The sequence below is a fragment of the Haliotis rubra genome, unplaced genomic scaffold (genome assembly GCF_003918875.1).
Source record: "Haliotis rubra isolate DU_JTF1 unplaced genomic scaffold, ASM391887v1 Scf1611, whole genome shotgun sequence".
Taxonomy (NCBI): Eukaryota; Metazoa; Mollusca; class Gastropoda; order Lepetellida; family Haliotidae; genus Haliotis; species Haliotis rubra.
In genome coordinates, this window is record NW_025765572.1 from 6,501 (window position 1) to 30,517 (window position 24,017).

Here is a 24,017-nt window from a genome sequence, read left to right on the forward strand (position 1 = left end):
ATGCTGTGTGAGACGTAGTGTGGGTCTGTGTAGAGACAGACTGGATAATGCTGTGAAGACGTAGTGTGAGTCTGTGTAGAGACAGACTGGATAATACTGTGGAGACGTAGTGTGGTCTGTGTAGAGACAGACTGGATAATACCTGTGGAGACGTAGTGTGGGTCTGTGTAGAGACAGACTGGATAATGCTGTGGAGACGTAGTGTGGGTCTGTGTAGAGACAGACTGGATAATACTGTGGAAGACGTAGTGTGTGGTCTGTGTAGAGACAGACTGGATAATACTGTGAAGACGTAGTGTGGGTCTGTGTAGAGACAGACTGGATAATGCTGTGGAGACGTAGTGTGGGTCTGTGTAGAGACAGACTGGATAATGCTGTGGAGACGTAGTGTGGGTCTGTGTAGAGACAGACTGGATAATACTGTGGAGACGTAGTGTGGGTCTGTGTAGAGAGAGACTGGATAATGCTGTGGAGACGTAGTGTGGGTCTGTGTAGAGACAGACTGGATAATACTGTGAAGACGTAGTGTGGGTCTGTGTAGAGACAGACTGGATAATACTGTGGAGACGTAGTGTGGGTCTGTGTAGAGACAGACTGGATAATACTGTGGAGACGTAGTGTGAGTCTGTGTAGAGACAGACTGGATAATACTGTGGAGACGTAGTGTGGGTCTGTGTAGAGACAGACTGGATAATACTGTGGAGACGTAGTGTGGGTCTGTGTAGAGACAGACTGGATAATACTGTGGAGACGTAGTGTGGGTCTGTGTAGAGACAGACTGGATAATGCTGTGAAGACGTAGTGTGGGTCTGTGTAGAGACAGACTGGATAATACTGTGAAGACGTAGTGTGAGTCTGTGTAGAGACAGACTGGATAATACTGTGGAGACGTAGTGTGGGTCTGTGTAGAGACAGACTGGATAATACTGTGGAGACGTAGTGTGGTCTGTGTAGAGACAGACTGGATAATACTGTGGAGACGTAGTGTGGGTCTGTGTAGAGACAGACTGGATAATACTGTGGAGACGTAGTGTGGTCTGTGTAGAGACAGACTGGATAATACTGTGGAGACGTAGTGTGGGTCTGTGTAGAGACAGACTGGATAATACTGTGGAGACGTAGTGTGGGTCTGTGTAGAGACAGACTGGATAATGCTGTGTGAGACAGACGTAGTGTGGGTCTGTGTAGAGACAGACTGGATAATGCTGTGAAGACGTAGTGTGGGTCTGTGTAGAGACAGACTGGATAATGCTGTGAAGACGTAGTGTGAGTCTGTGTAGAGACAGACTGGATAATACTGTGGAGACGTAGTGTTGGTCTGTGTAGAGACAGACTGGATAATACTGTGGAGACGTAGTGTGGGTCTGTGTAGAGACAGACTGGATAATGCTGTGGAGACGTAGTGTGAGTCTGTGTAGAGACAGACTGGATAATACTGTGAAGACGTAGTGTGGGTCTGTGTAGAGACAGACTGGATAATACTGTGGAGACGTAGTGTGGGTCTGTGTAGAGACAGACTGGATAATACTGTGGAGACGTAGTGTGGGTCTGTGTAGAGACAGACTGGATAATACTGTGGAGACGTAGTGACAGACTGGATAATACTGAAGAGACGTAGTGGTGGGTCTGTGTAGAGACAGACTGGATAATACTGTGAAGACGTAGTGTGGTCTGTGACAGAGAGACAGAGACGGATAATACTGTGACAGAGACGTGTGTGGTCGTAGTGTAGAGTAGAGACTGGATAATACTGTGGAGACGTAGTGTGAGTCTGTGTAGAGACAGACTGGATAATGCTGTGAAGACGTAGTGTGGGTCTGTGTAGAGACAGACTGGATAATACTGTGAAGACGTAGTGTGGGTCCGTGTAGAGACAGACTGGATAATACTGTGAGACGTAGTGTGGGTCTGTGTAGAGACAGACTGGATAATACTGTGGAGACGTAGTGTGGGTCTGTGTAGAGACAGACTGGATAATACTGTGGAGACGTAGTGTGAGTCCGTGTAGAGACAGACTGGATAATACTGTGGAGACGTAGTGTGAGTCTGTGTAGAGACAGACTGGATAATACTGTGGAGACGTAGTGTGAGTCTGTGTAGAGACAGACTGGATAATACCGTGGAGACGTAGTGTGAGTCTGTGTAGAGACAGACTGGATAATGCTGTGGAGACGTAGTGTGAGTCTGTGTAGAGACAGACTGGATAATACTGTGGAGACGTAGTGTGGTCTGTGTAGAGACAGACTGGATAATAGACTGTGAAGACGTAGTGTGAGTCCTGTGTAGAGACAGACTGGATAATACTGTGGAGACGTAGTGTGGTCTGTGTAGAGACAGACTGGATAATACTGTGGAGACGTAGTGTGGTCTGTAGAGACAGACAGACTGATAATACTGTGGAGACGTAGTGTGGGTCTGTGTAGAGACAGACTGGATAATACTGTGGAGACGTAGTGTGGGTCTGTGTAGAGACAGACTGGATAATACTGTGGAGACGTAGTGTGGGTCTGTGTAGAGACAGACTGGATAATACTGTGGAGACGTAGTGTGGTCTGTGTAGAGACAGACTGGATAATACTGTGGAGACGTAGTGTGAGTCTGTGTAGAGACAGACTGGATAATACTGTGGAGACGTAGTGTGGGTCTGTGTAGAGACAGACTGGATAATACTGTGGAGACGTAGTGTGGGTCTGTGTAGAGACAGACTGGATAATACTGTGGAGACGTAGTGTGGTCTGTGTAGAGACAGACTGGATAATACTGTGGAGACGTAGTGTGGGTCTGTGTAGAGACAGACTGGATAATACTGTGGAGACGTAGTGTGAGTCTGTGTAGAGACAGACTGGATAATACTGTGTAGAGACGTAGTGTGGGTCTGTGTAGAGACAGACTGGATAATACCGTGAAGACGCTGTGTCTGAGAGACAGTGTGGGTCTGTGTAGAGACAGACTGGATAATACTGTGGAGACGTAGTGTGGGTCTGTGTAGAGACAGACTGGATAATACTGTGGAGACGTAGTGTGGGTCTGTGTAGAGACAGACTGGATAATACTGTGAAGAGTACGTAGTGTGGTCTGTGTAGAGACAGACTGGATAATACTGTGGAGACGTAGTGTGGGTCTGTGTAGAGACAGACTGGATAATACTGTGGAGACGTAGTGTGGGTCTGTGTACAGACAGACTGGATAATACTGTGGAGACGTAGTGGGTCTGTGTAGAGACAGACTGGATAATACTGTGGAGACGTAGTGTGGGTCTGTGTAGAGACAGACTGGATAATACTGTGGAGACGTAGTGTGAGTCTGTGTAGAGACAGACTGGATAATACTGTGGAGACGTAGTGTGGTCTGTGTAGAGACAGACTGGATAATACTGTGGAGACGTAGTGTGGGTCTGTGTAGAGACAGACTGGATAATAGCTGTGAAGACGTAGTGTGAGTCTGTGTAGAGACAGACTGGATAATACTGTGGAGACGTAGTGTGGTCTGTGTAGAGACAGACTGGATAATACTGTGGAGACGTAGTGTGGGTCTGTGTAGAGACAGACTGGATAATACTGTGGAGACGTAGTGTGGGTCTGTGTAGAGACAGACTGGATAATACTGTGAAGACGTAGTGTGGGTCTGTGTAGAGACAGACTGGATAATACTGTGGAGACGTAGTGTGGGTCTGTGTAGAGACAGACTGGATAATACTGTGAAGACGTAGTGTGGGTCTGTGTAGAGACAGACTGGATAATACTGTGGAGACGTAGTGTGGGTCTGTGTAGAGACAGACTGGATAATACTGTGGAGACGTAGTGTGGGTCTGTGTAGAGACAGACTGGATAATACTGTGGAGACGTAGTGTGGGTCTGTGTAGAGACAGACTGGATAATACTGTGGAGACGTAGTGTGGGTCTGTGTAGAGACAGACTGGATAATACTGTGGAGACGTAGTGTGGGTCTGTGTAGAGACAGACTGGATAATACTGTGGAGACGTAGTGTGGGTCTGTGTAGAGACAGACTGGATAATACTGTGGAGACGTAGTGTGGGTCTGTGTAGAGACAGACTGGATAATACTGTGGAGACGTAGTGTGGGTCTGTGTAGAGACAGACTGGATAATACTGTGGAGACGTAGTGTGGGTCTGTGTAGAGACAGACTGGATAAATAGCTGTGGAGACGTAGTGTGAGTCTGTGTAGAGACAGACTGGATAATACTGTGGAGACGTAGTGTGGGTCTGTGTAGAGACAGACTGGATAATACTGTGGAGACGTAGTGTGGGTCTGTGTAGAGACAGACTGGATAATACTGTGGAGACGTAGTGTGGTCTGTGTAGAGACAGACTGGATAATACTGTGGAGACGTAGTGTGGTCTGTGTAGAGACAGACTGGATAATACTGTGGAGACGTAGTGTGGGTCTGTGTAGAGACAGACTGGATAATACTGTGGAGACGTAGTGTGGGTCTGTGTAGAGACAGACTGGATAATACTGTGGAGACGTAGTGTGGGTCTGTGTAGAGACAGACTGGATAATACTGTGAAGACGTAGTGTGGGTCTGTGTAGAGACAGACTGGATAATACTGTGGAGACGTAGTGTGGGTCTGTGTAGAGACAGACTGGATAATACTGTGGAGACGTAGTGTGGGTCTGTGTAGAGACAGACTGGATAATACTGTGGAGACGTAGTGTGAGTCTGTGTAGAGACAGACTGGATAATACTGTGGAGACGTAGTGTGGGTCTGTGTAGAGACAGACTGGATAATACTGTGGAGACGTAGTGTGGGTCTGTGTAGAGACAGACTGGATAATACTGTGGAGACGTAGTGTGGGTCTGTGTAGAGACAGACTGGATAATACTGTGGAGACGTAGTGTGGGTCTGTGTAGAGACAGACTGGATAATACTGTGGAGACGTAGTGTGGGTCTGTGTAGAGACAGACTGGATAATACTGTGGAGACGTAGTGTGGGTCTGTGTAGAGACAGACTGGATAATACTGTGAAGACGTAGTGTGGGTCTGTGTAGAGACAGACTGGATAATACTGTGGAGACGTAGTGTGGGTCTGTGTAGAGACAGACTGGATAATACTGTGGAGACGTAGTGTGGGTCTGTGTAGAGACAGACTGGATAATACTGTGGAGACGTAGTGTGGGTCTGTGTAGAGACAGACTGGATAATACTGTGGAGACGTAGTGTGGGTCTGTGTAGAGACAGACTGGATAATACTGTGGAGACGTAGTGTGAGTCTGTGTAGAGACAGACTGGATAATACTGTGAAGACGTAGTGTGGGTCTGTGTAGAGACAGACTGGATAATACTGTGGAGACGTAGTGTGGGTCTGTGTAGAGACAGACTGGATAATACTGTGGAGACGTAGTGTGGGTCTGTGTAGAGACAGACTGGATAATACTGTGGAGACGTAGTGTGGGTCTGTGTAGAGACAGACTGGATAATACTGTGGAGACGTAGTGTGAGTCTGTGTAGAGACAGACTGGATAATACTGTGGAGAGACGTAGTGTGGGTCTGTGTAGAGACAGACTGGATAATACTGTGGAGACGTAGTGTGGGTCTGTGTAGAGACAGACTGGATAATACTGTGGAGACGTAGTGTGGGTCTGTGTAGAGACAGACTGGATAATACTGTGGAGACGTAGTGTGGGTCTGTGTAGAGACAGACTGGATAATACCTGTGAAGACGTAGTGTGGGTCTGTGTAGAGACAGACTGGATAATACTGTGGAGACGTAGTGTGGGTCTGTGTAGAGACAGACTGGATAATACTGTGGAGACGTAGTGTGGTCTGTGTAGAGACAGACTGGATAATACTGTGGAGACGTAGTGATTGTCCGTGTAGAGACAGACTGGATAATACTGTGGAGACGTAGTGTGGGTCTGTGTAGAGACAGACTGGATAATACTGTGGAGACGTAGTGTGGGTCTGTGTAGAGACAGACTGGATAATACTGTGGAGACGTAGTGTGGGTCTGTGTAGAGACAGACTGGATAATACTGTGGAGACGTAGTGTGGGTCTGTGTAGAGACAGACTGGATAATACTGTGGAGACGTAGTGTGGGTCTGTGTAGAGACAGACTGGATAATACTGTGGAGACGTAGTGTGGGTCTGTGTAGAGACAGACTGGATAATACTGTGGAGACGTAGTGTGGTCTGTGTAGAGACAGACTGGATAATACTGTGGAGACGTAGTGTGGGTCTGTGTAGAGACAGACTGGATAATACTGTGGAGACGTAGTGTGAGTCTGTGTAGAGACAGACTGGATAATACTGTGGAGACGTAGTGTGGTCTGTGTAGAGACAGACTGGATAATACTGTGGAGACGTAGTGTGGGTCTGTGTAGAGACAGACTGGATAATACTGTGGAGACGTAGTGTGGGTCTGTGTAGAGACAGACTGGATAATACTGTGGAGAAGACGTAGAGACAGTGGGTGGAGACGTAGTGTAGAGACAGACTGGATAATACTGTGGAGACGTAGTGTGGGTCTGTGTAGAGACAGACTGGATAATACTGTGGAGACGTAGTGTGGGTCTGTGTAGAGACAGACTGGATAATACTGTGGAGACGTAGTGTGGGTCTGTGTAGAGACAGACTGGATAATGCTGTGAAGACGTAGTGTGGGTCTGTGTAGAGACAGACTGGATAATACTGTGGAGACGTAGTGTGTGGGTCTGTGTAGAGACAGACTGGATAATACTGTGGAGACGTAGTGTGGGTCTGTGTAGAGACAGACTGGATAATACTGTGGAGACGTAGTGTGAGTCTGTGTAGAGACAGACTGGATAATACTGTGGAGACGTAGTGTGGGTCTGTGTAGAGACAGACTGGATAATACTGTGGAGACGTAGTGTGGGTCTGTGTAGAGACAGACTGGATAATACTGTGGAGACGTAGTGTGGGTCTGTGTAGAGACAGACTGGATAATACTGTGGAGACGTAGTGTGGGTCTGTGTAGAGACAGACTGGATAATACTGTGGAAGACGTAGTGTGGTCTGTGTAGAGACAGACTGGATAATACTGTGGAGACGTAGTGTGGGTCTGTGTAGAGACAGACTGGATAATACTGTGGAGACGTAGTGTGGGTCTGTGTAGAGACAGACTGGATGGGTCTGTGTAGAGACTGTGGAGACGTAGTGTGGTTCTGTGTAGAGACAGACTGGATAATACTGTGGAGACCTAGTGTGGTCTGTGTAGAGACAGACTGGATAATGCTGTGAAGACGTAGTGTGGGTCTGTGTACATACAGACTGGATAATACTGTGTGGAGACGTAGTGTGGTCTGTGTAGAGACAGACTGGATAATACTGTGGAGACGTAGTGTGAGTCTGTGTAGAGACAGACTGGATAATACCTGTGGAGACGTAGTGTGGGTCTGTGTAGAGACAGACTGGATAATACCGTGGAGACGTAGTGTGGGTCTGTGTAGAGACAGACTGGATAATACTGTGGAGACGTAGTGTGTAGGTCTGTGTAGAGACAGACTGGATAATACAGTGGAGACGTAGTGTGAGTCTGTGTCTGTAGAGACAGACTGGATAATACTGTGGAGACGTAGTGTGGGTCTGTGTAGAGACAGACTGGATAATACTGTGGAGACGTAGTGTGAGTCTGTGTAGAGACAGACTGGATAATACTGTGAAGACGTAGTGTGGGTCTGTGTAGAGACAGACCGGATAATACTGTGGAGACGTAGTGTGGGTCTGTGTAGAGACAGACTGGATAATACTGTGGAGACGTAGTGTGGGTCTGTGTAGAGACAGACTGGATAATACTGTGGAGACGTAGTGTGGTCTGTGTAGAGACAGACTGGATAATACTGTGGAGACGTAGTGTGGTCTCTGTGTAGAGACAGACTGGATAATACTGTGGAGACGTAGTGTGGGTCTGTGTAGAGACAGACTGGATAATACTGTGGAGACGTAGTGTGGTCTGTGTAGAGACAGACTGGATAATACTGTGGAGACGTAGTGTGTGGTCTGTGTAGAGACAGACTGGATAATACTGTGGAGACGTAGTGTGGGTCTGTGTAGAGACAGACTGGATAATACTGTGGAGACGTAGTGTGAGTCTGTGTAGAGACAGACTGGATAATACTGTGGAGACGTAGTGTGGGTCTGTGTAGAGACAGACTGGATAATACTGTGGAGACGTAGTGTGGGTCTGTGTAGAGACAGACTGGATAATACTGAGGAGACGTAGTGTGAGTCTGTGTAGAGACAGACTGGATAATACTGTGAAGACGTAGTGTGGGTCTGTGTAGAGACAGACTGGATAATACTGTGGAGACGTAGTGTGGGTCTGTGTAGAGACAGACTGGATAATACTGTGGAGACGTAGTGTGGGTCTGTGTAGAGACAGACTGGATAATACTGTGGAGACGTAGTGTGGGTCTGTGTAGAGACAGACTGGATAATACTGTGGAGACGTAGTGGGTCTGTGTAGAGACAGACTGGATAATACTGTGGAGACGTAGTGTGGGTCTGTGTAGAGACAGACTGGATAATACTGTGGAGACGTAGTGTGGTCTGTGTAGAGACAGACTGGATAATACTGTGGAGACGTAGTGTGGGTCTGTGTAGAGACAGACTGGATAATGCTGTGGAGACGTAGTGTGGTCTGTGTAGAGACAGACTGGATAATACTGTGGAGACGTAGTGTGGTCTGTGTAGAGACAGACTGGATAATACTGTGGAGACGTAGTGTGGTCTGTGTAGAGACAGACTGGATAATACTGTGGAGACGTAGTGTGGGTCTGTGTAGAGACAGACTGGATAATACTGTGGAGACGTAGTGTGGGTCTGTGTAGAGACAGACTGGATAATACCGTGGAGACGTAGTGTGGTCTGTGTAGAGACAGACTGGATAATACTGTGGAGACGTAGTGTTGGTCTGTGTAGACAGACAGACTGGATAATACCGTGGAGACGTAGTGTGGTCTGTGCAGAGACAGACTGGATAATACTGTGGAAGACGTAGTGAGTCTGTAGAGACAGACTGGATAATACCGTGGAGACGTAGTGTGGGTCTGTGTAGAGACAGACTGGATAACACTGTGGAGACGTAGTGTGGTCTGTAGAGACAGACTGGATAATGCTGTGAAGACGTAGTGGGTCTGTGTAGAGACAGACCGGATAATACCTGTGGAGACGTAGACCGTGGTCTGTCTGTAGAGACAGACCGGATAACACTGTGGAGACGCAGTGTGGTGTCTGTGGATAGACAGAGAAGACGATAATGCTGTGAGAGACAGACTGGAGTGTGAAGACGTCTGTGTAGAGACAGAGACAGGATAATAATGCTGTGGAGACGTAGTGTGGGTCCTGTGTAGAGACAGACCGGATAATACCGTGGAGAGTGTGGTAGTGTAGAGACAGACTGGATAACACCGTGGAAGACGTAGAGTCAGTGCAGAGACAGATGGATAATGTGTGGAGACGTAGTGTGAGTCTGTGTAGAGACAGACTGGATAAATGCTGTGGAGACGTAGTGTGAGTCTGTGTAGAGACAGACTGGATAATACTGTGGAGACGTAGTGGGGTCCGTGTAGAGACAGACTGGATAATACTGTGGAGACGTAGTGTGGGTCTGTGTAGAGACAGACTGGATAATACTGTGGAAGACGTAGTGTGGGTCTGTGTAGAGACAGACTGGATAATACTGTGGAGACGTAGTGTGGGTCTGTGTAGAGACAGACTGGATAACACCTGTGGAGACGTAGTGTGGGTCCGTGTAGAGACAGACTGGATAATACTGTGGAGACGTAGTGTGAGTCTGTGTGTAGAGACAGACTGGATAATACTGTGGAGACGTAGTGTGGTCTGTGTAGAGACAGACTGGATAATACTGTGGAGACGTAAGTGTGAGTCTGTGTAGAGACAGACTGGATAATGCTGTGAAGACGTAGTGTGGGTCTGTGTAGAGACAGACTGGATAATGCTGTGGAAGACGTAGTGTGGACAGTCTGTGTAGAGACAGACTGGATAACACTGTGGAGACGTAGTGTGGGTCTGTGTAGAGACAGACTGGATAATACTGTGGAGACGTAGTGGGTCTGTGTAGAGACAGACTGGATAATACTGTGGAGACGTAGTGTGGGTCTGTGTAGAGACAGACTGGATAATACTGTGGAGACGTAGTGTGGGTCTGTGTAGAGACAGACTGGATAATACTGTGGAGACGTAGTGTGTGGGTCTGTGTAGAGACAGACTGGATAATGCTGTGGAGACGTAGTGTGGGTCTGTGTAGAGACAGACTGGATAATACTGTGGAGACGTAGTGTGGGTCTGTGTAGAGACAGACTGGATAATACTGTGGAGACGAGAGACGTAGTGTGAAGACGGTCTGGTGTAGAGACAGACTGGATAATACTGTGAAGACGTAGTGTGGGTCTGTGTAGAGACAGACTGGATAATGAGTCCTGTGGACAGACGGATAATACTGTAGTGTGGTCTGTGTAGAGACAGACTGGATAATACTGTGGAGACGTAGTGTGGGTCTGTGTAGAGACAGACTGGATGATAACACTGTGGAGACGTAGTGTGGGTCTGTGTAGAGACAGACTGGATAATACTGTGGAGACGTAGTGTGGTCTGTGTAGAGACAGACTGGATAATGCTGTGAAGACGTAGTGTGGGTCTGTGTAGAGACAGACTGGATAATACTGTGGAGACGTAGTGTGGTCTGTGTAGAGACAGACTGGATAATGCTGTGGAAGACGTAGTGTAATGGTCTGTGTAGAGACAGACTGGATAATGCTGTGGAGACGTAGTGTGGGTCTGTGTAGAGACAGACTGGATAATACTGTGGAGACGTAGTGTGGGTCTGTGTAGAGACAGACCGGATAATACTGTGGAGACAGTGTGAGTCTGTAAACAGACACACTGAATAATCGCTGGGAGAGACGTAGTGGGTCTGTGCAGAGACAGACTGGATAACGCTGTGAAGACGTAGTGGGTCTGTGTAGAGACAGACTGGATAATACCGTGGAAGACGTAGTGGGGTCTGTAGAGACAGACTGGATAATGCTGTGAAGACGTAGTGTGGGTCCTGTGTAGAGACAGACCTGGATAATCGCTGTGGAGACGTAGTGTGAGTCTGTGCAGAGACAGACTGGATAATACCTGTGGAGACGTAGTGTGGGTCCGTGTAGAGACAGACCGGATAACGCTGTGGAAGACGCAGTGTGAGTGGAGACAGATGACAATACCGGATACGTGCCGGGTGTGCAGAGACAGACTGGATAACGCCAGTAGACAGACCGGACAGTGGAGGAGACCGGATAATGTGAAGATCGCAGTGTGGGTCTGTGTAGAGACAGACTGGATAACGCTGTGGAGACGTAGTGTGGGTCCGTGTAGAGACAGACTGGATAACACCGTGAAGACGTAGTGTGGTCCGTGTATAGACCAGAGACTGGATGAGGCTGAGGAGACGTAGTGGTAGTCTGTGTAGAGACAGACCGGATAACACTGTGAAGACGTAGTGTGGGGTCCTGTGTAGAGACAGACCGGATAACACCTGTGGAGACGTGCAGTGGGGTGTGTAGAGACAGACCGGATAACACTGTGGAGACGGCGGTGGTCCGTGTGAGACAGTAATACCGTGGAATCTGTGATCCAGACAGATTAACCGATAACACTGTGGATAACGAAGTCAGATGGTCCGTGGTAGAGACAGACCGGATAATACTGTGGAGATCGCAGTGGGTCTGTGTACAGACAGACCGGATACCGTGGAGACGTAGTGTGGGTGTGTAGACAGACCGGATACTGTGGAGCTGTGACAGACGTGGAGTGTGGGTCCGTGTAGAGACAGACTGGATAACGTGGAGAAGACGCGGGTCCGTGGTGGTAGACAGACCGGATAACGCTGTGGAAGATCGTATGGTCGTGAGAGACAGACTGTGATAACAGACTGGTAGTACAGTGGAGTGTGTAGAGACAGACCGGATAATACTGTGGAGACGTAGTGTGGTCGTGTGTAGAGACAGACTGGATAACACTGTGAGAGACGACAGACCGGATATACTGTGGAGACGTAGACCAAGGATAGACAGACCGGAAGACGTAGTGAAATAGTCCGTAGAGACAGACTGTGATAATGGAATCCTTTGTGAAGACGTAACGCAGTGTGGTCCGTGTAGAGACAGACCGGATAATACCGTGGAGATCGTAGTGAGTCCGTGAGAGACAGACCGGATAACACTGAAGGAGACGTAGAGTGGGTCTGTGTAGAGACAGACCGGATAACTGTGGAGACGTAGAGTGGGTCTGTAGAGAGAGACGGATAACGCCGTGGAGACGTAGTGAGTCTGTGTAGAGACAGACTGGATAAATGCAGTGTGAAGACGTGTGTGCGAGGTCTAGTGTAGAGACAGACTGGATACACACTGTGGAAGACGTAGTGTGGGTCTGTGTACAGACAGACGGACACATTGTGGAGACGTAGTGTGAGTCTGCGTAGAGACAGACCGGATAATCACAGTGGAGACGTAGTGGTCCAGTACAGACAGACCGGATAACGCCGTGAAGACGTAGACAGACCGGATAACAGACCGGATAATGGTAGTGAGACACAGTCTGATCTGTGTAGAGACAGACTGGATAACGCCAGGAGAGACCGTGGAGACCGGATGTGGAGACAGACAGGAAAGCGAGGCAGGGAATCCGTGTAGAGACAGACCGGATAACACTGTGGAGACGTAGGATAATGCCAGAGACAGACCGGAGACACCAGGCTGTGGAGACAGACCTGGACACAGGTGGAGACGACAGACGACCCATCACAGACCGGACACACCAGGAGAGAGTGGACAGACCGGTGGAGACGTAGACACAGATAACGCGGGCACGAGCCCGTGAGACAGACCGGATAACGCCAGGAGAGACTGTGGGAGACAGACCGGACACACCGTGGAGACAGTACCGGATAACACCAGACACAGACAGACCGGACACACCGTGGAGACGACCAGCATGAGTCCCGTAGAGACAGACCGGATAACGCCTGTGAAGACCCCACTGTGGGACAGACCGGACACACAAGAGGAGACCCCAGGACGGACAGACGGACACCGGAGACGTGTGGCCCAGAGAGACCACACACCAGGAGACAGTGGACAACGCCAGCCCGACAGACAGACCGGACACGCCTGTGGAGACAGGAGACTGAACAGACAGACCGGACACCAGCTGGAGACGCAGTGTGAGTCCAGAGACAGACCGGCTGTGAAGACGTGGAGACGTGTAGAGACAGACCGGATAATGCTGCGGAAGACGCAGTGGTCTGGTAGAGACAGACCTGGATAATAGACGCAGACGTGGCCCCAGAGACAGACCGGACACACCAGGAGACGTGAACGTAGAGACAGACCGGATAACACTGTGGAGACGTGGTGGGTCAGGTAGAGACAGACTGAACACACTGTCCCGAGACATATGGTGGACACGACTGGACCCAGACAGACAGACTGGATGACACCAGGAGACGCAGACTGACAGACACAGTGGCCCAGTAGAGACAGACAGTGGATAACACCGTGGAGACTGTGGCACAGAGAGACAGACAGGACGATAACACACAGACGGACGAGACACACTGGATAACACCAGGGACGTGGCCCTGTGAGAGACAGACTGGATGGAGAAGACAATGTGGAGACAGACTGGATACACACAAGGAGGTAGACCAGACAGACTGGATGGAGACTGGATAACACTGTGAAGAGACAGACCGGATAACACCAGAATGGAGACAGACACTGGAGCCCCAGAGACAGACTGGATAATACTGTGGAGACAGACAGACAGACTGTGGATATCTGTGTGTAGAGACAGACTGGACTGAGGAACATGTGTGGAGACAGACTGGATAATACTGTAGTGTGAACTGAGACAGACTGGATAATGCTGTGGAGACGTAGTGGGGTCTGAAAGCCCAGACAGACTGGATACACATCAAGCCATGGTGGAGACAGACAAGACTGGATAAGTGCCGTGGAGACGTAGTAATTGGCCCAGTAGAGACAGACTGGATAATGTGAAGACGCCAGTGTGGGTCTGTGAGAGAGACCGGATAATGCTGGAGGAAGACAGTGTGGATCCAGTGGTCATGTAGACAAACTGGATAATGGACACAGTGGAGACGCACAGTGGTGTGCAAGACAGACGGACACACAGGATAGATGGATAATGTAGTGACAGACCGGAAAAGACTGTGGAGAGACAGACTGTCTGGACAGACTGGATAACAGACAGGAAGACGTGGCAAGGTCCAGAGAAGAGACAGCCCAGGATACAGACCGTGGACCGACGGAAGACGAACAGTCCTGTATAGAGACAGACTTGATAATGCTGTTGGAGACGTAGTGTAGGCCAGTGTAGAGACAGACTGGATAATGCTGTGGAAGACGTAGTGTGGTCTGTGTACATACAGACCGGGATAATACAGACGGATAGTGTGGTCTGGCCCAGAGACAGACTGGATAAATACTGTGGAGACGTGAGTGTGGTCAGTGCCGAGACAGACTGGATAATACTGTGGAGACCAGGAGACAGACCAGGTACAGAGAGACCGGACTCTGGAGACGTAGTGTGGGTCCAGACAGAGATAGACAGACTGGATAATGCTGTGGAGACAGACCGGATCGCCGTAGAGACAGACCGGATAACACTGTGGAGACGTAGAGACAGTCTGTGCCCACAGACAGACTGGATAATAATGTGAGAAGACAGAGTGTGACAGTCCAGAAGACAGACAGACTGGATAACACTGTGGAGATCGTGTGAGTCTGTGTAGAGACAGACCGGATGGCTGTGGAGACAGTACCGGATAACTGTGTAAAGACAGACTGACCGACTGTGGAGACGTAGTGGATAATGGAAGACAGACCGGACAACACCGGAGATCGCAGTGGGTCTGTATAGACAGACTGGATAACGACAGGAGAGGTCTGTGCACACACAGACTGGATAACACCGGAGACGTAGTGTGGTCCTGTGTACAGACAGACTGGATAATGGTACAGAGGAGGCAGTGTGGGTCTGTGGACACAGACAGACTGGATAATGCTGTGGAGACGTAGTGTGGGTCTGTAGAGACAGACTGGATAATACGTGGAGACGTAGTAAGTCAGGTGTAGAGACAGACCTGGATAATACCGTGGAGAGACAGTGTGGTCTGTGGTACAGAGACAGACTGGATAACACCGTGGAAGACGTAGTGTGGGTCCCCGTAGAGACAGACTGGATAACACTGTGGAGACGTAGTGTGGTCTGTGTAGAGACAGACAGGATAATACTGTGGAGACGTAGTGTGGTCTGTGTAGAGACAGACTGGATAATACCAGGGAGACGTAGTGTGGTCTGTGTAGAGACAGACTGGATAACACTGTGAAGACGTAGTGTGGGTCTGTGTAGAGACAGACTGGATAATACTGTGGAGACGTAGTGTGAGTCTGTGTAGAGACAGACTGGATAACACTGTGGAGACGTAGTGTGGTCTGTGCAGAGACAGACTGATAACACCGTGGAGACGTAGTGTCTGTAGAGACAGACTGGATAACACTGTGGAGACGTAGTGGGTGTGTGTAGACAGACAGACTGGACAATACTGTGGAGACGTAGTGTGGGTCTGAGTAGAGACAGACTGGATAACACTGTGGAGACCTAGTGAGAGTGGACAGACAGGTGTAATCAGAGTGGAGAGAACTGTGGTAGACGTAGACAGATGCTGGATAACCGCCGGAGTGTAGAGAGAGACTGGATAATGCTGTGGAGACGTAGTCAGGTCATAAGAGCAGAGAGACCGGATAATGACTGTGGAGACGAGAGTGGAGTCCTGTGAGACAGACTGGATAACGCTGTGGACAGACAGGAGAGTGGGGTGTGTAACACAGACCGGAAGATACTGTGGAGACCGTGGAGACTGTGTAGAGACAGACTGGATAATGCTGCAGACGCAGTGTGGGTCTGTGTAGAGACAGACTGGATAACACTGTGGAGACGTGTAGAGGTGGGTCCGCAGGAGACAGACCGGATAACACTGTGAGAGACAGACTGGATAACCGTGGAGACGCACTGTGACAGACGGAGTGTGGGTCTGTGAGAGACAGACTGGATAACACTGTGGAGACGTAGTGTGGGTGTGTAGAGACAGACCGGATAACACTGTGGAGACGTAGACAGAGTGGACACTGGCATAGACAGACCGGACACCGGAGGAGACTGTGTGAGAGAGACAGACCGGGTCCGTGCAGAGACAGACCGGATACCGTAACGCCGCAGAGACGTACGGCCCGGAGACCGTGGATAACCGACAGACGGAGACGCAGACCGATGCCGTGGAGACAGACCGTGGCGTCAGTGCAGAGCACAGACAGACAGACTGTGGACACACCTGTGAGTGTGTGTAGAGACAGACCGGACACACCGTGGAGACAGACAGACCGGACACCACCGCGAGACCGACATGGAGACAGAGACAGACAGGATAACGCCGGAGACGCAGACAGACCGACACACCGGAGACCAGACGTAAGAGACAGACCGGACACACCGGACAAGACAGGTGACAAGACGCAGACAGACCGGACACACACACAGACCGGATAACCGTGGAGACGTAGTGTGGGTCTGTGTAGAGACAGACTGGATAACACCGTGGAGACCGTAGTGGGTCACAGTGGACAGACCGGCCAGGAGACAGCAGACAGGCCGGATAACACGGAAGACCCACAGACTGGAGACAGACTCTGGAGACGACCGGTGTGTAGGAGTCCGTGTAAGACAGGTGGATAACGCTGTAGAGACAGAATACAATGGACAGTGGTGAGAGACGTAGTGGACCACAGAGACAGACTGGGACACCGTGGAGACGTAGTGGTCTGTACAGACAGACCGGATAATGCCGTGAGAGTGTGGATACCGTAGACAGACTGACACTGTGGAGTGGAAACCCCAGAGACAGACCGGACAACACTGTGGAGACGTAGTGTGGTCTCTGTGAGACAGACTGGATAATACACATGGAGTAGTGGTGTCTGTGAGACAGACCGGACAGACATGTGGACGTAGAAGACAGACCGTGAGACAGACCGGATAATACTGTGGAGACGTGGAGACAGACCGGATAAGACTGTGGAGACACCGAAAGAGTCTGTGTAGAGACAGACTGGATAATACCGTGTAGACGTAGTGACTGACATGGGAGACAGACAGGATAAGCTGTGGAGACGGAGTGGGTCTGTGAGACAGACCGGATAATACTGTGGAGACGTAGTGTGGGTCAGGTACAGACAGACTGGATAACACTGTGGAGACGTACAGACTGGATACACACAGACTTAGTAATACTGTGGAGACAGACACAGTGTCTGGAGACAGACTGTGTAGAGACAGACTGGATAATGCTGTGAGAGACTGGATAATGCTGTGGAGACGTAGTGGTCTGTGTATAGACAGACTGGATAATACTGTGGAGACGTAGAGGTCTGGTAGATACAGACTGGATAATACTGTGGAGACGTAGTGTGGTCTGTGTACAGACAGACTGGATAATACAGGAGACGTAGTGTGGGTCTGTGTACAGACAGACTGGATAGTACTGGAGGAGACCTGTACAGAGAGGATAATACTGTGTAGAGACAGACTGGATAATGCTGTGAAGACGTAGTGTGGGTCTGTGTACATACAGACTGGAGGAGACGTAGTGGGTCTGTGTAGAGACAGACTAGGTAATACTGTGGAGACGTAGTGTGGGTCTGTGTATATACAGACTGGATAATACTGTGTAGACGTAGTGTGAGTCTGTGTACAGACAGACTGGATAATGCTGTGGAGACGTAGTGATGGTCTGTGTAGAGGCAGACTGGATAATGCTGTGAAGACGTAGTGTGGGTCTGTGTAGAGACAGACTGGATAATACTGTGGAGACGTAGTGGGGTCTGTGTATAGACAGACTGGATAATACTGTGGAGACGTAGTGTGGGTCTGTGTATAGACAGACTGGATAATACTGTGGAGACGTAGTGTGGGTCTGTGTAGAGACAGACTGGATAATACTGTGGAGACGTAGTGTGGGTCTGTGTATAGACGTATTTTTTGTGTACTATATATACAGGGTAGCGTGTGTATTAAAGAGAGGATGAAGTGTATCCTGTCTAGGCTGTGGTGACCGACCTGTATAAATGGACCTGTGTACTGTGTAGGCGGAGAGAAGTGTAGCGTATAGATCAAGTGTTTTGCACACACCTGTGGACGTGCACTGTGCAGCCAAAGTGTACTGTACGGTGCAAACTAAGTAACGAGACTGTACAGAGCGAAGTGTTCCGTACAGACGGGGTGACATGTATGGAGAAGGTGAAGTGTGCTGAAGAGATGGAATGGCAGTCAGCAAATGAGGCACTGTCCAAGACACCGATGTAACGGCTTCATGTCAGAAGGTCGTGTGTTTGTAGGCTCATCGCCAAATGTAATGGTGACGAAACTGGGTACAGCTGGTTCCTTGTTTTGCTTCACTTTAAGCATTAACTCACTCAAACAAAACAAAGTTGTGGATGTTGCATATGTTCTATGGTAGCGATTTTCTGTTTGATTTTCAATAGATTTTCATGGATGAAAGAAGTGGGATCCACTATTTGAGCCTTGTATATCAATCGTTCTGTGGCCGAAGGCCCGGGTTCGACTCACCCCATGAGTACACTGTGTTTCCTGTCGTCACATTACTGGAATAATCCCAAAAGTATTGGGTTTTTTCACTCAATCATTGTATTATCTCAACGCTGCGCTTAATCGTCCAGTCGATTGTATGTTTCAAGTAAAATAAACCGAAAGGGCGTCTTAGTGCATAGATAACTGGCCGCATTTCATACTCATTAAGCTTCTGGTCTCTCTCAGTGTTGAGGTAACGTTGGAATGTCAAATTGAAATGACAAAGAAGTTAGGTTTGTCTATCTTTCGTGTGAGATATTTCGTACAGCATATTTTTTTTCGTGGCTATGAAGTGCTTTCACCAAGTACTAGATATTCTTCTGCATCACACTGGCAAATCAAATATAAAATATTCAATCATCCGTACCTGCCAACTGTATATAGTTTTAACTTGAGCTATTATAAAATGGATTTAGATTTGATTGTTTCCAACATGAGTCGGAATTTCATAACGATGTGATCTATATTCGATACTTCGTGATACCCCAAAATAGAATGATAAATGAATGTTTGGATTGAGTTCGTTGGAAAGGTATTTAATTAGTTTACACCAAAAACGAATCATAAGGACTCAAAGTTCATCCATGAAACTGTTGATACATGCGGCAGCCGGGTGTCTCCATCATAACTTCATCAGGCCAGGAGAACAACATATCATGCAACCTAACAGCCGTAACGCAAACATGTTTGCAGGCTAGGTGACGTCACAATGAGACTATACAAACGTGTCACGTGGGTCTACGACGAACGTAAACACACCGACGAGAGAACGATACATAGCTGACCCGGCGACAGACGGGACTGGTTGAGAAGATATCCAAGTGGTAAAGGCGTCCTGCAGTAGCTGGCCAAGGTAGGACATACGCACCTTCATATAGTCTTTGTGGTTTGTGTTATTGAAAATACAGAAACACCTGCACACTTGTTGACTTTCAGAATTACGGTAAGTCGAGGACAAGATATTATTATATATGTAAATACTTCTTATCGTGAATATTTCAACGGATGACTTAGCTTCAAATGAAAGTGGCTTACGATGTAGGGGGCACCTGTGTGCAAATGTCCTTGGGGTACACTTTGTCAGGATCTGACATATTTATTGTTAAAACATGATGTGATGTGGCTCATCCTTATAAAGATATGAGTGAGCGTTTCTGCATGGTTATTGTTTGTTTGTCTGTCTGTCTGTCTGTGAATGTGTGTGTGTGTATGTGTCTGTCTGTCTGTCTGTCTGTCTGTCTGTCTGTGTGTGTCTCTCTCTCTCTGTCTCTGTGTGTGTCTCTCTCTGTGTCTGTCTGTCTGTGTGTCTGTCTCTCTCTGTGTGTGTGTGTGTGTGTGTGTGTGTGTGTGTGTGTGTGTGTGTGTGTGTGTGTGTGTGTGTGTGTGTGTGTTTTGGAGTGTGGTAATGGAAGGGTCTTAAAACAGTTGTCATTGCGTTGGTAAACTCTGCTTCTTCATACGGGCAAGTCATGTTTACTCTAAGGGCGGTTGGTGAACAAGGTGAGAAGCCCATATGTCTGATTGTCTCGTCATAGACATTTTCGTAGATGCATTTCGCCGATCTTCGTTATGTGACCCATGGTTTTTGGTACAAAGTGTAATGGGTGCAAGTAGGCTACATGATGTATGTGGTCTCTCCTAACAATTCCGCTATCTGTCCCTAGTATGACGCAGTTATTACCTCCAGTTTTATCTGACACCCAGATTACACATAGTTACAGTGGCACTTGTTATCGCGAACCAGGAAGCTACCTCAGGTACATACATGTCTCAGTATAGTAACTACTAAACGTCACATTAGTAGGTTCGGCTATCGTACTGATGATTGCCGATAGTAATTAAAAATAGTGAGTGAGTATGGTTTAACGCCGCTTTTAGAAAAATTCCAGCAATATCACTGCGGGGGACACCAGAAATGGGCTTCACACATAAGACCCATGTGGTGAATTTGAACCCGGATCTTCGGCGTGAGGAGGGAACAGGAGTTGTGTAGTGAATAGTGTTAGGGCAGCAATTTTATTTTCTGTGTTTCTCATCGCCCGTCCGACCCTTCTAATTTTATTGCCGACTCCCCAAAACACCGCCGACTCGAACCTAAAACGTAATGCCTCGTCATATAAAACGTTTATCTTCTAATCAGTCGCTGCCACAAGTCCAAAGAACGCGAGGAATTGTAATAAGCTGACTGAGTTTAGTTTTACGCCGCTTTTAGCAATATTCCAGCAATATCACGGCGGTAATTGTAATAAGAATTACAATAAATGAGAATCAAAGACATAATTATTCAGATAATTTTGTCTTCATTACGTTTTGTTTTGTTTTCCGACCGACCGACCAATGTTCAGAATTTGGTGGCTACGTGAAACACATAAAAACATGATGCCCTTATGGGTCTGTGAGTGAGATGCAATGAGTGTCACCAGGAGTGTCACCAGGCGGCAGTACAAGAAACCACATGTATATGAATGTGTTGAGTGAATGAGAGGTGATGATATCTGGATTTTATGTGCTGATTGATTACAAGTTATATTTCACACTCAAAGTGAGATTTAAAGACCCGGCGCATTTGAAAACTGACATCATACTGATCATCATTCTCAAAGTGACCGAGTTATGTCTGAACGCCGTCGACTATGATCAGGCAAATAAACATAACGGTGGGAAAATACTCGATTAAGAATCCAGTTGATCGATGAATGATGACACTCCATCACAAGATAATATAAGCACCCTATCGGTATTTATTTGTCGCATGTACCTCGCGATCCTAAGGGGCTTGTATTAGCAAGAGCAATGAAACCATATGTTGCCAATAATCACATTACTTTGACCCCAACGTCTTTCATTTGTCGCGCCTTGATCTACCCGAAATGATAACTTGTTTGGGTGGCAGGTAAGAAGTTGGAAAGTAAACTATAGACACAACTTTATGGATAACAACGTCTTCTGTTTCGTGAGTGCATTCCTGCTTGTCAACGGTACAAGAATCCGTATCGAAACGTCGCACTCACGAAATTAAAAGAAGTTGCTATTCATAAAGGTAGGCTATATTGTACCGAAATGATACCCTTTGAGAGCGAATGGAAATCAAAACTGGTATTTGCACTAATGGCCTTACGCCTTCTATCATCTCCCAAATTAATTTCAGTTACTAACCGACCTCGCGAAGTAGGTATCTTGTTAATATTTGAATTTTTCAAAATATTTATTTATATATATTTACATCCCAAGCAAATGTGCTGTATCCCAATGAGTACACACTTTCTAGAGCTGTGTATGCCAGAATCTATCTCAGGAGAAAGAGTCCTATATTTTTCATGCATTGCATTGTCTGTCATAGTGACGGTACCAGCGTGGTCTCTGAGCGTACTGACCTAACCACACCCTGTTGATAATCCTCGAAAGACGAATAATTGTACAACACGCATCAATGAACTGTTTGAGTTGTGTTTTTCATCCAAAAATGTAATTATAGATTGCTATCATTGCGTTATGTAAGCCATCAGCACCAAGTCAACACCGAACCCTACTCAGTGCAGAAGCACACACATTCTCCAACAGCTTTCTTAAGGAAAGTTGTTAATGTTGTCTGTGTTAAAACAGTCGTGGGTAATTCCACACCCCACAACTATGTCCACACTCTTGAGTCCGTAGTGATATCTGCCCCCAAACATAACAAAGAGCACATGGAACACTGGAAATTAAATCCTTGATGTCAGATACATGTACATAGCCTATAAAGTAAGTTACAGTGTGTTTAGCTGGTGAAATCTAACGGAAATAGTCACAGAATGGGAATAAAGAAGTAAGTGTGATTCAGGCTGTATGCTGAGATCCGTAGTTATTCAGCTACAAATAACGGTATCAAGGCTTTGCCATGTAAGGTCTTTACTCTGGAGCGAAGTGGTCACACAGCTGTAAATGCTGAATTCAAACATAAAAACATCACATATGACAGAAGGTAATACACCAAACTACTTAAGCAGTTATCAGTATTCCACTGTCACGAGCCTGATAATTATATTAAAGAACGTTTCCTGTTCGAGGCAAATAATGTATTCTCAATTCACTCACTCACCATTAGATGACCAACAGGCGTATACCAGGTCCGCCGATACGATGGCTGGACATCAAAGTGAAACATGAGGGAAATACGTCGAAGCTAATATATTCATGAACGATAGGAATCTAGTACCTATGTTTACAGTTGGGGATCTCTCAATGTACATAGGTAATCCTATACAGATGAGACGACCACATCCACACTTTCAGCCACAACGCTAACTCAGTTGAAGTAAGAGGTTCAGACCAAGCCGACAAGATTGAAGTGTCTTTGTTGTACTCACGTATAATTCATTCGTTATTTACCCATGACTTAGATTTTGTTGACAAGATTTCTATAGCATAGATACATCGTTCAGCATGAATCTGAATTAGCCCATACAGATCGAGTATAACCGGTTATGTGCTGGAGTGGAGTGGAGTATATCAGGCACATGGAGGTACAAGCACAAACCGACACAGAACATGTTTGTCGAGTGGATCTGTTGAAATAAAACTTCAATATTCTTCTTTGCATGACCATTACAAACGTTTCGGGCCGTGACATGGTACGGTCTCACAGATTAACGGACAAGCTGACATGTGAAGGTCAGCTTACTTCGATCGTGACTCTACATCCCATCCCCATCATCTATCAGAAATCCAGGCAGAAGTCAGAAGTATCACACAGACGGGCAGAAGTATCACACAGACGGGCAGAAGTATCACACAGACAGGCAGTAGTATCACACAGAAAGGTATCACACAGACAAGCAGTAGCATCACACAGCACAGGCAGTAGTATCACACAGGCAGGCAGTAGTATCACAAAGACAGGCAGTAGTATCGCACAGACAGGCAGCGGGGTCAGTAGTATCACACAGCACAGGCAGTAGTATCACAGCACAGGAAGTAGTATCACACAGAACAGAAAGTAGTATCACATAGACAGGCAGTAGTATAACAAAGACAGGCAGTAGTATCTGACAGCACAGGCAGTAGTATCACACAGCACAGGCAGTAGTATCACACAGCACAGGAAGTAGTATCAGACAGACAGGCAGAGGGGTCAGTAACATCACACAGACAGGCAGTAGTATCACACAGACAGGCAGTAGGATCACAAAGACAGTCAGTAGTATCACACAGCACAGGCAGTAGTATCACACATCACAGGCAGTAGTATCACACAGCACAGGAAGTAGTATCGCACAGACAGGCAGTTGTATCACACAGACAGGCAGTAGTATCACACAGCACAGG

At 47.5% G+C, this 24,017-nt stretch overlaps 1 protein-coding gene across 1 annotated transcript in view; it reads left to right on the forward strand.

Annotated features, from left to right (window-relative positions):
* The first annotated feature begins 19,411 nt into the window (after positions 1-19,411).
* Positions 19,412-24,017, forward strand: part of LOC124271576 (protein unc-93 homolog A-like) — a 45,799-nt gene continuing 41,193 nt past the window's right edge. Inside the window, exon 1 of the mRNA XM_046706728.1 lies at positions 19,412-19,566. The gene's annotated coding sequence lies outside the window, so the exon portion shown is untranslated. The remainder of the gene's footprint in view (positions 19,567-24,017) is intronic.